Source organism: Papaver somniferum, chromosome 1, assembly GCF_003573695.1.
Source record: "Papaver somniferum cultivar HN1 chromosome 1, ASM357369v1, whole genome shotgun sequence".
Lineage (NCBI taxonomy): Eukaryota > Viridiplantae > Streptophyta > Magnoliopsida > Ranunculales > Papaveraceae > Papaver > Papaver somniferum.
In genome coordinates this window covers 45,273,939-45,289,233 of record NC_039358.1, presented here as the reverse complement: position 1 = coordinate 45,289,233, position 15,295 = coordinate 45,273,939, and the positions used below count along the sequence as shown (strand labels likewise).

General features: G+C 36.7%; 1 pseudogene; it reads left to right on the top strand.

Annotated features, from left to right (window-relative positions):
* The first annotated feature begins 20 nt into the window (after positions 1 to 20).
* LOC113341412 lies at positions 21 to 120 on the top strand (annotated as a pseudogene).
* Positions 121 to 15,295: the final 15,175 nt, after the last annotated feature.

The window sequence follows — 15,295 nt, the reverse complement described above, 5'->3', positions numbered from 1 at the left end:
GAACTAACCTAACCTTTTCTAAACCATGATGAGGACATTGGGCTAATAAATCATTGAAACTTTCCAAATACCTATACAAGGATTCTCCCTCCTGTTGTGTAAACTTGCAGATTTGCGTCCTAATAGACGAGGTTTTGTGCCTAGGGAAAAACTTGTTCAAAAAGGCGGATGTAAGTTGTTCATAGGTTTCAATTGATTCGGAAGCCAAACTATACATCCAACTTGGCTTTATCTTTTAAGGAAAAGGGGAATAACCTGAGTTTTAAAGCATCATCATCAAGGTTTCTAATTTTCAGGGTACTACAAATTTCCTCAAAGTCCCTAACATGGAAATAGGGGTTTTCATTTTCTTTTCCTAAAAAGATTGGGAGCAACTGTAAGGTTCCAGGCTTAAGTTCATAATTTGCTTCAGTTTCAGGTAACTTGATACACGAGGGACGAGTAGTCCTAGTAGGATTCAACAAGGCTTTCAAAGTTGCCATTTCTGGCGCTATTGGACTATCAGGGATTTTCTCTTCAAACGGACGTTCAAAAACGGAATCTTCACGAATCGGACTCTCTAAATTGAGGTAATCAAGACGCTTAGAACTACTAGGTTTCTCTTTAACAAATCTACCTAGGGCGTCTCTTTTACGTTCAGGCATGCAACAGAATAAGGAAGGGAATTCTATGCAAACACAAAACAAGGCTGACTCAACCAAATCAAACCTAAATTTCTAGCAAACAAAAAGCATGATGGCTCCACTTAGATTGTCACTAGACCAGCTTCTATTCTTTCGAAAAGGAACTCGTTACAATCTGAGCAAACCCCTCTGGAATCAATCCGAGTCAAAGTAAGTTGAATCAAGGCGAGGGAAGCTCAGTGGAGCTTTGATACCCAAGGCCTCACCGGTTACAAGGCGGCGCAGTCACGCATTCAACTCACAGAAACCGTCAAGAACTTCGAAGTATGCTAAAAAGAACCAATATTCTTCGAACGACTTTCCTATTAAGCTCGTTACCCTATAGGTCTCGTTCTAGTCAAAATTTTAGGCTTAGGTTCGCGTTTGGTTTCGTGTTCCTAAGGCGGGCAAGAAGAGAACGTGATGAAATCCGAACCCTTATCTTGTATGGCCAGTCCTTGCCCTTTACTAGGAATTAAAAGCAACCGTATTCAAGTCCTCACATATATTCACCTTAAGGAATACAGTAAACCCGCTGACAGGGATTCGCGGGTGTTTCGAAAAACTTACCTCCCGTACCAGACGGGCGAAGAACCGCTGAAGTCGACTCGGGCCACAACTCCTATGTTATGTACGAACCCGAGGGGCCGAGGTGATATCGTAATCACCGTCCTTCCCTGCACACAGTTTGTATTTAAACCAACCCTTCCTTAGGGTTTAAAAATAATAATGTCCAAAGTCCAATGTCCAAGTGTCCAAAAAGAAAAGAAAAAATTACAAAAATAGCAAACCCTAATACAGTTCTCTCTCTTTTTTTTTAATAAAGAAAAATAAACAAACCCTAAAAAATAAAATAAAAAAAATATCTAAAAAGAAATTGTCTTTTCGTTCTTTTCGCTTTAATCTTTGCTCCAAGTTCCAGTCTTTACGAAATCACCAAACTCCTTGGCTCAATTCGCTTTATGATCCAAAACCTGTAGAAAAAGACAAATACCCAAAAACGTAAAAAAGAACAAAAATAAAAAACCTAAAAAATAAAAAAATAAAAGAAAACTAAGTCTAAAAACCCTAAAAGCAAATCCGCGTCGGCGGCGCCAAAAATTGATGTGTTTTGAGATAGTGGTAAAAGTGGTTCGATTCTCAGACTTGCGAAGGATAAAATATAGACTTAAATTCTAAAACTAAAATAGAAAACAAACTAAAAATTGTCACAAACTCAATCAAAGATGATATCAATATTAAAAGAACACTGAGGCTAAGATTCCACTATTTTCAAGTTCAAAGTGATTTAATCCCAATATTTATATTTATGCAATTTTCTCGTTCAAGTTGATTCTAACTTATTGCAACTAGTAGATTCTCAAAATAACAAGTGTAAATCCAAAGCAAAACATCAAAAACCTAGGTCCAAGTATGTTCTATCAAAAGAAATCACAATTGCTTAACAAGGATCATTCAAACAATTTTCAACCAAGGCAAATAATCATAAAATAATTGCAAATAAATAAATAAAATAGAATATACCACTTCTTGTTGGAAAAATAGCTTCCTCTATCGCCTCAGCAATGGGGTTTAGCTCCTCATATTAATCACTTGCTCAAAATACATGTTTGTTGCTCAAAAGTTGATTAAAGATGAAAAACTATAACACTGGATGTTTGCAACGATGTATTGGCGTTGCAAGACAAAGGACTGACTGTTAAAGAAGTCACTGTAGCAGCGTTACAAATTTGAGACGTTCTTATTTGCAGCGGATGTTCTTCAGCAGCAGCAGCAGCAGAATACGGTTTCCTGCAACTTGATCAATATGGCTCTGTAGTGTTTCTAACTCCTCTGCAACTGCTCCAATAACTTCGTTACCTTTCCTGGGACTTAAACACACCTTTTATACTACTCAGAAACCTAAAAATAGCGATTAATTCTCGCTTTTTCTTTACGTGCAAGTCACGGCAATAATCTCTTCTGCCGACTTCCCTAGCCAATTCTGAGCTTTCCCGATTGTCTTAAACTCTTCCTTAGATAGAATACTACCTTAGGAAACAATTTCACGCGTTTAGTCTCCCTGAATTACCAAAAATCAACCCAAACAGAGACCCGTGCAAAACTCAAACTCTGTTTCCTTATTTTGGATTATCCAGCCCAATTCGATTGATTCCAGCGCACATACCAGGCTTGTTTAGTTGAATCACGTCTAGCCCAGCAAATTTCAGCGATTGAATCTCACTCAAACATCTTCGAAATCCAAACGAAAATTTGGTTGCTCACTGGTTATTTTTCCCGCCAAAAAAATATTCGAATTTTGAGAAGAAAGTGACCTCCCCCTATCATTTGCTGGTCTCCCTTTAGCAACTGCCCTGAAATGGATGCCCCTTAGTAATTGGTCGCCCCTTATCCGTTTGAGGGGTCCGAATAGCAAGTGTCCTCCGGGGGTGCCCCGCGCAACTTTTCGAGCAGATTTTTCCAAAAATGTTTATTGGCCAAAAATATCTACACACACATAAAATACCATAATAAGTACAAAAATGAGCACTATCAATATATAGAATCGAGACAAATTAGACACAAAAATGTGTCTATCATGTAGATGAGGAAGGTGATGATGTGGTGGTGTTAATTGAAGCTGTTGGTTCAGAGTTACAAGAAAAAGTAAATCAGAGAGAATCAATTAGGGTACTGATATTCAAATTCATTTCTGTGTGGAACCGATGATGATTTCGAGTTGATAATGGATGAAGATCGATTGGGTTGATGTTGTATTTGATAATATGATGTTGTTCTGAAGATGAATCGAAGAATCAAAGAGTTGGGGTTTCTTAGAGGATTGTTTAGAGGTTCGATTAATGAGGAATAAGATGGAATTTGAGATGGGTTTATGTTTAATTGAGTGATTTGAAGTTGTGTTGATGAGGAATTAGTGAGTTAGGGTTTGTAAGAAATTCAAAGAAGATGTAAAAGATGAAGTAGAGAGTTTATGGGGAAGATTAGAGGTTCTGGAGGTTTTAGATTGTTATGATTGGTTGAGCTGAGACAAAGGAATAAAGAATTCGACCTCAGTTGCCTGTGTAGAACTAATCTGAGGTAATTGTTTCTCTGAGATGATTCAAATTAGTTATTCAGCTTCATTGTTTGACTATATGTGATTGTTTAGAGCCGGTAATTGAAATGGCTATGACAGAGATGGATATGTAGTTGTATCTTAGATTGATGTGAACTATATATTTGAGTCTTGACTGGATTGAAGTTTGCATGGAGCTGTTGGTTATGAAATTTCAGAAGTATTGGTAGTATTCTTGTGGGTAAGTACAAATGATGATGATGTTGGTTTAATTGGTGTTGTGTGTGTTGCTGAGAAAGAAGAAATGGTCAGTGCTTAGGGATTGAGTTGATTGAAATGGATAATTGAAGTTGTTATTGGTGTTATTCACATGAATGGAACTGTTGGTGTTGGTATTCGCATGTGCAGGGGTGCTGGAGTTGTAATTGTTGAAGGTAGTGTTAGTACTGAGTATTGAATGAGTTTAGTTGTGGTAGTGTTGAGTTGAGTTTAAGGCAGTGGTATGAATGCAATTGTGTTTTGCTCAGCTGATAGTGGTATTGTCGAAGTTGTAGGGGATATCAGTGGCTAGTGGAGATTTAGAATCTGTACATGTTGGTGTTGTTTGTGTGTTGTGAGTTTGGAAGCAGGGAAGGTGGAACTGATATGGTAGTGAGAGGATTACAGTTAGTGTTTGCAGCGAAAGTTTTAGATGAATGATTGTAGAAAGAGTTTTGCCTAAAGCTGCAATTGCAGGTAAACTGAGTTTAGTTTTGTAAATGAGTTATGAATCGTTGCTTTGAATGAATGTGTTATGATAATGTTATAGAAATAGAATTTGAGTAACTATGTAAAGAAGAGTATGTTGAAGTTGAACTAAGATGCAGGCTTGAAATAGATTAGTGAGAAATGATGTTACAGTTGTGTTGGCCTGAGCAAAGGCTCATGCCTTGAGATTATCTGACTGATCTGACTTAGCTGACCTAACTGAGTTGAATCGGTTTGACTCAGTTGACCTTGACTGAGTTGGTTTCTTTGACCATTGACCCTGGACCTTGACCATGACTTATGTTGACTGCTAATTGACCCCGTTGACCGTTAGCTGAACAGATTGACCAGGCCTTAGTTTATGGAGATGGTTTGTTGGGCTTGGGATTATAGTTAGTTTCCTATTTTGACGTATTGGACCCTTATGGTCTGATTTAGCATTTGATTCCTCTACAAAGTTGTAGATGTTCGATGTTCATAAGATTTAGCTATTGGACTTTAGAATCGACCTAATTGAATTAGTAGAAGTTTAGAAATGCAAGAGATGGGTAATGAAGATGTGTAGTATCATAATGGGCCTAGAACCATTAGATAGAACTATATGATTCTTGTATGATTCTTGTGTGAGCCATTCTGGATAGATTCTTAGAGTTCTTGTATGATTAACAGTTAGTTATTAACAACGATCGATTCAAAGGATGAACCAGTGGATCGCGGATCTCGAGGTAGGCGTGACTTGTCATCAAAAGAGGTGAAAATTTATATCTAACTCTTTTGTGATTATTGTTATTTTCTTTTACCAAAGTTTATGTTTAACAAATTCATGCATTGTTTGGTTGTGCTTTCCATGCATTGTTTAACTTTGAAATTACGAAAGTTCTGTTATTTCTTTTAATCTTTCCATTGATTGGAATGGAATCGTAATGCTTTGCTCATCTTTATGAATTGTCCGGGAAATGAGAATTTTCATTTGATTGTTTGAAAATGAGAATTTCCATCTGTGGTATATAGGATACTGCTCCTTCATTTATATTTATTTACTTTCGAGCTTTTATGCAATAACTAGGTGCGGCTTGAGTCACCATATAGCTATCTAGGTGCGGAACGGCTGAACGAGTCACCATATTATATATTGTTTGGAAGGAGTTAATTTCATATACATGATTGTTTACCTATGTGAATTGGTTGTGTTTAGTGTTTAGGGAAAACAAGAATTGTTTTCAAATCATTTCCAATGATTGCATGAAAGTTGAATGTTATTCCTACGGGTCACCCCTTTTAGGGATGATGTGCTCACCCATTCCCACTTTCAGTTTCAGATACAGATCAGAGTTGCGCAGCGAAAGCTTCGAGGAGTTGTGTTCGTTAGTTAGTTAACTTCAGCTATGCTTATTATGTTGCATATTATATTTGTAAACCAAATGACTATTTTATATGTATCATTTGAGAGAAGTTCTTGTATATATATTTCTGAGCGGGGCTAGTTTTGGGTTACGTTTTGTAGCACATTTCTTAATTGAATGTTTAAGTAAATGATTTAGATTCTTAGTGCCTCTTTATTTAGTTAATCTCTTGGATTAGTCAGCTGCTAGCTTTGGGGGCGCTACAATATTTCAATTATATAAATAAATATAATGCGGAAAAGAAATAACACAGACACCAGAAATTTTGTTAACGAGGAAACCGCAAATGCAGAAAAACCCCGGGACCTAGTTCAGTTTTGAACACTACACTGTATTAAGCCGCTACAGACACTAGCCTACTACAAGTTAACTTCGGACTAGAATGCAGTTGAGCCCTAACCAAGTCTCACACCGATTAAGGTACAGTCGCGTTCCTTACACCTCTTGAACCACGCCGGATTCTGCACACTTGATTCCCTTAGCTGATCTCACCCATAACTAAGAGTTGCTACGACCCAAAGTCGGAGACTTATAAACAAATCTGTCTCCCACAAATAACTCTATTATGATAGATAGACCCATAGAAGTACCTATGAAGTTTTTGTTCATTCTTTTGATAAATCAAGGTGAACAAGAACCAATTGCTAATCTGGTCTTATACTCCCGAAGAGCAGCCTAAAAATATCAATCACCTCACAATATATAACTTAACTATATGATAGTAGAAGAAGCTTGAAAAAGCGGGGATCTAACAACACCACCCAATATTTCGTTTAACAATCTGTATGGACTAACTCCGAAATACTTTGCTAGAGAATCAACTAGACAGTCATACTCAATCTAGATAAAAGTATCTCAAGGAGTTAATATCTCTCTCTTGATTTGATTTTTACTCAAGATAAAATCAATAGCGAGTCTTTATCAAATACAAGGAATAACTTGGACGGTACCAAAGACCAATGTCCAAGGATCAATCAATATCAATCAACAACCAAAAGTTGGATTTCCAATTGATGATCACGAACGTACAACCTGTATTATTTCAATTATATAAAATATAATGCGGAAAAGAAATAACATGGACACCAGAAATTTTGTTAACGAGGAAACCGCAAATGCAGAAAAACCCCGGGACCTAGTCCAGATTGAATACATACTGTATTAAACCTCTACAGACACTAGCCTACTGCAAACTAACTTCGGACTGGACTATAGTTGAACCCCAATCAGTCTCCCACCGATCCAAGGTACAGTTGTACTCCTACGCCTATGATCCCAGCAGGATACTGCGCACTTGATTCCCTTATCTAATATCACCCACAACCAAGAGTTGCTGCAACCCAAAATCACAGACTTGATAATAAACAGATCTGTCTCACACAGAAAAGTCTATCAAAGGATAAATCTGTCTCCCACAGATAAACCCTAGGTTTTGTTCCGTCTTTTGATATAAAATCAAGGTGAACAGGAACCAATTGATAATGTCGTCTTATATTTCCGAAGAACGTCCTAGATTAATCAATCATCTCTCTACAATCATTCCTGGCTACACAAGCGGATTTTCGAGGAATCACAAACAGTGAGACGAAGATGTTTGTGACTTCTTTATCTTGCCTATCGGAGAACTCTCACGATCTCAAGCCAATCAATCGATTGTACTCGTACGATAGAGGTTGCAAGATCAGATCACACAACTACGATAAAGTAGTATCGGTCTGGATTCACAATCCCAATGAAATCTTTAAGTCGTTAACCTGATTTTAGAGAAGAAAACCAAAGGTTAATGGAGACCGACTCTAGCGGGCGCACTAGTAGCACACAAACGTGTGGGGATTAGTTTTTCACAATGCTAGATGTATCCTTTATATAGACTTCAAATCAGGGTTTTTCCTTAGGTACAAAGCAATCTTTATTCACCGTTAGATGAAAACCTGATTTAGATTCAAGCTAATATTTCTCAACTGTTAGATCGAAAACTTAGCTTGTCACACACACTTGGGTATACGTTTACTGGGTTCGTGAAAACCATGCCCAAACGTGTACGTGTATGTTGGTTCAACATAGTAACCCAAAAGGTTAACCATATGAGCATTTCATATTAATCTTGTTCTTCTTCACCATAACTAGTTCAAATGACTCAAATGAACTAGTTAAAGAGTTGTTCAATTGCTATGAGATCTTATGTAACTACACAAGACACAATTGAAACAAAGATGATTCGATTCGATGAATCGGCTCATGAACATTATAGCCACGGTTTGCATAAAACATTCCTTAGTAATTTAATTTTTCATGTTCAGAGCACATCTTTAGATCATAACCTCTTAAATTCACAAACAAGTTCGCGAACTTAAGTTAATCGGTTGAGTTTTCCGAACTCAGCAGAAATTCTTGGAAAGAGAACTTCCGCCAGTTCGCGGACTGGGTTCGCGGACTTAGCACACAAACGAGTTTTGGAAAATCTAGCATAAATTCTCGGTCGAGAACTTCCGACAGTTCGCGGACTAAGTCTGAGGATTGGGTTCGCGGACTTGGCAAGCCAATTCCACAATCCTCCCGATTTCTCTTGATCAACAAAATTCGAAAACTTCGGTTCAAGGAATACATGGTTATGTAATCTAAACTCTCATTTCAATCATTGAGACATTCTCAGAGGACGCTACGTAGCCGTTATTCACAGACCGATTCACGTCAGAGCAATTCTCAAAGTGATTAAAAATTTTCATGACTTTCATCACTAGGTGAAGATAAACTTGATCAAAGTGAAACACTTTACCAATACACGATTTCGAGATAAAAGATAAGCAATGAATGCTTAGCTCGAAATGTCAAATGTGTATGATCTAGTCTATATAGCATACGACTTTTGTCTCATAAGAAGTAGGATATATAAGAGATATAATTTTGAGTGATAGATAAGTTCAAGTCTCTACATACCTTTTTGTTGATGAAGTTCGGTTCCTTGTATAGATCTTCGTCGTTGTATGATCCATGAAGTCCTTGAGCTCAACTACACTTTTCTATCCTAGTCCGAGACATAGCTATGTAGGCTAGAAATCAAGACTTATAGTTTTGATCACTAACATTGACAAACATGCTTGAGATAGCAACACATGCGAGGTTGACCGAGCTATGCTCTAACAATCTCTCATTGTGTCAATTTTAGTGACAAAACTATTAATACATATGGAGTACAAAAAAGATAAACTTTAATGGCTCCTATTCCATAGTCTAATCTTCAACGTTCCTTGAAATCTTCGTCCTTCCAAGTACTCCAATGATCCCAAAGGTTGTAAGTTTAGCACCGTCGTCGTTGAAGATACGTAGCTATAACAATGAGAGAAATCAAGATTCTCGATCATTATTATACAGTGACATAGTATTATAACATAAAAGTCCAATTGTATCACGACTTTAACAATAATACTACGGTGATATGTATCACTACCCCTTAGTCAATACTCCATCTCGATCATGGAAACCACTCCCCCTTACACAATGATCCGAAAACCATATGTATTTGTAGTGTGAACTACAATATTTCTCCCCCTTTTTGCCAATAAAATTGGCAAAGGTACAAGAATGGGATCATAATGAAATTTCCACAAGTGACATTTCATGACCAAAAGAAAAATACATACCAACTTAATTTAGATGCAATCTAATAGCCGAAGCTAACAACATTCATCAAGGAGTTTTAAGATACAAGATAACCCCTATAAAATTCCACAGCCGCACTCCCCGGAAGATATTACCATTAAGCACAAGTTCAAAAGAACTCTCCCCTATTTGACGTCATTCCCGAGAGAACAACAAGAGCGACCTTAATTTCGAAAGAAAAGAAGGATTTTTTATTGGACACCAAAAACCATAGGAATGATTTTCTATATCCAAAGCTCAACCAAATTAACTACAAGTAAACCCATGATTAATTCAATTGGAATACGTAACTAAATCAAACCACAAAAGTGATCAATTTAATTGAAAGTGCTTAACATAAGTAAACTCACGGAGCTACGACTAAGTCAATCACACGGAGATGACTAACTTAACCGTTCAAATACTCAACATAAGGAAAACCTTACGGAATATATGACTACATTAACCAAAGAACATGATAGTGTATCCTTTCATATACTCAACACAAGAACTTGTGGAATATATGAAAACTCAACTAGATTAATTACAAGAGAACCTATAATTAATCTAATTGGAATACAAACAACCAAACTAATCACCGAAGTAATCAATTTAATTATTTTGGGCTCAACATAAGAGAACTTATGGAACCCCGACTAAGTTCATCATAGAATATGACAACCTTAACCGTACATGTACTCAACATAAGAAAAGACTTATGGACTAACTAAATAACCAAACTAGTTGATTAATTTAGTTCCTAATGCTCGACATATACATCTTATGGAACAACCAACAAAGCCAAGGTAAATCGACTTAGTTGTAAGGTGCTCAACATAAGACACACAATGGAGCCTTCACGGTAAAACATAATAAAATGGATCAATGAAGATCAATACCGTGGATAACATACAAGGATCTATTCTATTTTCCATCATAATGACATAATAGACTTTATCCTTGTTGAACAAAAGATTTTATCCTATTTTCCATCAAATACATGACTGCATAGGCATAACTTTTGTATTGTCAAAATCCATTCGTCCTTTCATCAATACGAATATGATTCATGAACGACTTTACTTTTGACTGCAATATGGGACCTTCAAGTTCACGGACGTAAACAATACATATCCCATAAAATATTGCAATATCACAAACCATTAAAATACTGCAATAAACATCATCCTCCAAATATTTTTAGAATTTAATACCAATAAACCTAAAAAATAACATAAAAGATGAAAACAAAAATAGCTATGTGTAGTCACAATCATCGCTATTCAAAGCACTAGTTATTCTTCCAACTAATCCAAAAAGAAGACATACTAGGTATCTATACCTCTTATCAATCATTTCACTTACCTTGAATATTCTTCTCGTATTCCCTATATTCTTCAAGCTCATCTTCGATTAGGTCAATCCTTGATTCAAGACTATCCATTTTCTCCTCAAGTTTTTTGGAAGACACTTCAAGTTCATTTTTCAGAGCACGAACTTGTTCCAAAACGATTCATGGTTAGAGAGAGATTATCAAACTGAGAGACAGAAGGGTTCTCATCAGAAGAAGAGACATGTTTGTCATAGCACATCTCACTGTCAGAAGAATCGAAACGAATCTTATTTGAGGGAAATAGAGTTGTCCATACATCACTTTCTTTACTTGAAAGACTAGAGGAGGACATGATAGAGAGGATGAAATGAGAGTGCTGAAGAGGTAGAGCCTTTTAAAAGGTATACAGGTGTAGAATTCCCAGAAACACCCTTTTTACCAAATCCTAACAGAAGTTGGTTATCAAAAAAGCTGAAGCCGTTTACGAACAAGACCTGAAAAGCACAAAAAAATATGTTACAGTCCCCTTGTATATTATGATTCTTGTATAAGAGGAAGAGAACACAAGAATCATTTTTCAACAAGATTACTGAGCATAAGGCCTCCAATCCAAGATTGGACTGGGATAATCTTTGCAAAGAGAGAAACCACCCATTTCACTAGGTTTCCGCTTATCCATTGTGATTAGAGTTTTAGAAAACTTGACTGCAGATCTTTGGAAATTTTGCACCGTTTTTGAAAACACCTTTTGATGAAAGGTAGACTTCCTATTTGTTTTCAACATACTACGGTTATCCAGGAAGGATTGTTTTTGATTTAACGTGCTAAGATGATCCTGAGGTGAACTCAACTGAACAGAGTGATTTGGTAGACTCTTTTCCGAAAAACTCCTGTAGTTCAACACTAAATCAGGAGAGGTTTTCTGATCCAACACAGGCGGACATGTCAAGAAGGAATCATGAGAATGATTTTCAGAAAAAAGACTGAGAGAGCAATCATAGATTTCCTCAGGACAATAAGAAAGAGTATTCATCCATGCTTTAGTTATATCTCTTATCTCCGTTTCAGGATTTTTCGAAGAGGCTTGAACACACATAAGACCAGTTTCATTAATACGGCTCTTCTTGGTATTCTTATCCTTTATATTGACTAACGAAGTTTCCTTTTAAGACTTTCTTTTACTACATCTGAGGATCTTCTTAAGTTTTTGTATAAACAAAGACAACGTAGAAATAAAGCAATTCTCACTTTTCTCTTTCGTCAATTTTGGATGACAAGATTTATGATCAGGAGATGATGACACGGTTGCCAAGCAAATGATGATCATCTCTTGCCATATATTCGCGATCGAAAATTCTAATTTTTCCGACCAGTGTGTTTCGTGAAAGAATATTAAGGTTATTTCCTTCAACGACGGCATGTCTTTTAGATTCGTATCTGGATGGCAGTGATCGAGGGATTTTCATCACAATTTCCTCTTCAGGATTTGTCCTACCCAAAATCGTCGAACGAATCTTCTTCTGCCATAAAAAGGTCTTCCCATTCAGAATTAAGGTTTTGAAGCCTAGCTTCCTTTTCACTGGGGTTACCTTCAAATACGCTTTCTAAAGTATCCCAAGCTTCTTTAGACGTAGTGCATGAGATCACATGATGTCTAAAGTTTAGGGAAACAACATGTAGGATGGCGTTCAACCCGTCGGAGTTTTTCCTTGCAGCAACTAACTCGGCGGTATTGTACATACATAAATCTTTTGGTACAATAACATCTCTTTCCATAACAACGGGAATCTCATAGCCATTCACAACACATATCCATGATTGGAAGTCACGCGACTGAAGAAAAGTGTGCATAAAAACTTTCCACATAGATAGTTTAAGCCATAGAGGACTGGTGGTACGTTAATAGAGATAGCACTTATGTCCATAGAGTCAGATCGCTACAAACACAAACTTGTTAGGTCTTGAACGTGTTTGCCTGTTCTGATACTGTTATAGTTTTGAAAGTGGTAGTAAAAGTTCGTTGCTCGGACATGTAAAGATTTAAAAATAAAAATATATACACAATATTGTCACAGGATCAAGAGTTACTAGGATTCAGGATTCCACCATAATTATTCATATAATTATTATATTTTTTTTCCAAACAGTTATAGTTCAAATAAAAGGACTCTCATTCTTGCCAAAGTAGATTTTTAGAAGATTAACTGTAAATCGAAAGCATGGCATATCAAAAGTACTAAGACCAAGCATAAACCATCAAAAGAAATGACAATCAATTAAGAAAAATCATAAAACATTTAATAAAAGTGCAAGAAGTCATAAAAGAATTAAATATAATTTTTATATGCATAAAGTACGGCTTCCTCCATCATCCCAGTGTTGGGGTTTAGCCTCTCATATTAATCATGTTCTCAAAATACAATTTTATAGCCCAACAAGTTGATAAAATGATGAGAAAATGCTAAACAGAGATTTCGCAACAGTTATAAGCGTTACAATTGCGCTGTTAACTGTTGCGCTGCATAAACTTAAGTGTAGGAAAGAACGATACATACACAGCGCTGTAAACAGCGACACAATAGAACTGCTGCGGGAACTGTTGAAGAACGACGCTTCTGTAGCGTCAGTTCTTCATCTTCTTCCTCTCGCCAGCAGCAGCAGAAACTTGCACTGTGTGATTTTCTTTCGCTTCTCTTTGCTTCCTAGCCTTCCCCAAACTCTCGACCCCTCTTCCCAATGACCGGTACTTGTATTTATAGTGTTTTAGAGCAAGAAATCCGACCATTGATTGCGTATATTTTCTCTTTAATTCGATTATTCTTTGCTGCCCAAAAATGAGAATACTTACCATTTATAGAATTTCCACACGTTAACTCGCTCCCAAAACGCTCCAAATTAGTTTCTTCATGCCTCAGAAGCTTTCCCGCACCTCCACATCACTCCATGCACAGCAGAAACACACTTGAGCTCGTGTTCAGTGTGTGTTGCTCTGTTTTGAGTTTGGTGAATCGAACCGAGAATTCCAACCTGAATTGATCGATTCTGACACCCATAATGTTTTCCTTAAGCTATATCACATCTTCCTACCAAGTTTGAACCATTGAATCGCACCACAACACCTTCATTTTGTCGATTGAAATTCTGCCAGTTGATGAACCAATTTTCCCGCCAATTTTATTTTTTCAAATCGTAAAGAAGGTGTACCCTTAGCAAATAGTGGTGTCCCCTTAGTAATTTGGGTGGAAACATCATTTTTGGGGTGTTAATATCCATGGGGGTTCCCTTATCCAACCAAGGGGTGCCTTTAGCAATTCTTCCGGGATATTTTCCGCACTTTTTCGGGGTTCCTCTGGGACATTTCCAGGGTACTTCCGGTACACCTCAACGGAGCTCCGGACGCCGCATTTTTAGCCAATTTCGCCACAAAACTTTATTTTTCCAAAAACTCCTACAAATAAATTAAACAACATAATAAGTACAAAAATGGGTACTAATACTATATACAATTGGACTATATTAGACACATAAATGCGTCTATCAAATACCCCCAAACTTATTATTTGCTAGTCCCGAGCAAATTAAAACTACAAAATAAAATTCTAACTCACTTTCGCAGGCATCGTCGATTGCATTTAGCATATGCAATAAGCCTTTAAACCCCTAGGTGGCCCTAGTGGCCGAGTTATAGTCTCGGGAGGGATTACCAGAGATATACCCACAAAATCATTACTCCAGACGCTAACTATCTACGCAAAATTTTGGAAAGCACTAAAGAACCTTCTTGGTTGGCATACTTATTAATTACAGAAGGAAGTACCCTGATGCGAATTTCCAATTGCTGTATACGAGTTTGCACCCAAGTATACTAAAATTCATATAATTACAGAGCTCTACTAAGATAGTTTCACGATGGACATCATATTCGGAGTCAGACTAATCATATGGATAGAAAAAGAGATGGATATAGAAAAAATATAGATGGTTTTGATGTTAACTAGGTGAACGATGTTTCTCATATCTGTCTTAAGGCCACTGCCAAAATAAACCTATCCTAAATGACTGAGATAATCTGACTAATATCAAATCACTGGCATATACAAGGGAACTAGTGTTCGATAATCCTAACTTTAGGTCAACACAACTGGCATATACAAGGGTTCCAGTGGTCGACTTTATTGAATTTTATTCCGTTTGGTCAAATGGTCTGGTCTAATTTTTTTTTTTTTTTTTTTTTTCAATATTTTTTTTCTTTTTCATAACTTTTTTTTTTCAATTATTTTTCTTTCAATACTCAGTCACTCTATTTTACCCTAGCAGTGGTAACAACTTGAATCGTGAGCCCCACCTAGAGAAACATAGTTTAAAAATAAAATAAAATAGAAACATAAATGAAAAGGACTCAACGAGATATGGCGAAACTATCATGTTATTTCTAACACCTGAGCTCTGTGCTATT